Genomic DNA, 1,207 nt, shown 5'->3' with positions numbered 1-1,207 from the left:
TTGGAATGGAGAGATGAGAGACTATGAAATGGAGAAAAACAGAAAGGGGAAGAGGAAGAAAAGAAAAGAATGAATAAGTAAAAATCAGAAAAGTTAAAGAACCGCAAAGTTACCAGGGATCCCACCGATGCAGCTATGAGGTCTGGGGAAGTCGTTCTCAGGTGTCACAGTACAGCCTGGCTAGAAGGCGTAGAGGTATACAATGCCTGGTATTCAGAGATCAGAAAAAGAAGGAAGATATAGAGAGACGAGACAGGAAAAAAAAAACAATGAATAAATAAATGTGCTCAGGGATCCCTCTGCATGTCTGTGGAAGCTGAAGGGAAGTTCCTTGCCACGCAGCTCCGCCTGGCCAGGAAGGGCTCCCAACTCAAGGAAAGGAAAAGAAAACACGCAAACAATTCAAAATGAACAAACAAGCACTTGAACGAAAGGAGGGGGAGGAGGTGAGAGGTAAGCAAGAAATCCAAAGAAGCCGGGGGAAAAAAAAAAAAAGCAACACCAGCAGCCAACAAATGGTGCTCAGAGAGCCAGCTCGTGCGGGTTGGTGTTTCTGGACAAGAGACTGTGTCCACAGGATGCAGAGGAGGCTGAGTGTGGGTGAAGAAAAGTGGAGAGTGGGAAAGTGTATATCACAAATTGCCGGTGCTCTGGAGCCCCTCAGGAAGAAGCAAAGATGGCGCTCAGAGCCAGGTACTTGCATGAAAGGAGGGGGAGGTGGCGAGAGGCAAGTGAGAAATCAAAAGAAGCAGGAAAAAAAACAACACTAGCAGCCAACAAATGGCACCCAGAGAGCTGTCCGCTTGGGTGTATGGAATCTAAGCAGCTGGTGCCTCCCAGTCAAGAGACTGTGGCTGCGGGAAGCAGAGGAACAAATGAACAAAAGCCCTGGGATCCCACCAGCGCGGGAGCCCAGACCGGGAAGAAGCTCCACACTCAAATAGAGCTCCGCAGCCCCTCGGGAAGAAGCAAAGATTGCGCACGGAGCCAGGCACTAGAGTGAAAGGAGGGGGAGGTGGCGAGAGGCAAGTGAGAAATCAAAAGAAGCAGAAAAAAATAAAAAGCAACACCAGCAGCCAACAATTGGCACTCAGAGAGCCAGTTAGTGCGGGCTGGTGTTTCTGGACAAGAGACTGTGTCCACAGGAAGCACAGGGGGCCGAGTGTGGGTGAAGAAGGGTGGAGAGTGGGAAAGCGTATATCACAAA

This window comes from Trichechus manatus, unplaced genomic scaffold, assembly GCF_000243295.1.
Source record: "Trichechus manatus latirostris isolate Lorelei unplaced genomic scaffold, TriManLat1.0 scaffold00350, whole genome shotgun sequence".
Lineage (NCBI taxonomy): Eukaryota > Metazoa > Chordata > Mammalia > Sirenia > Trichechidae > Trichechus > Trichechus manatus.
Note: the sequence above shows the minus strand (reverse complement) of the source record.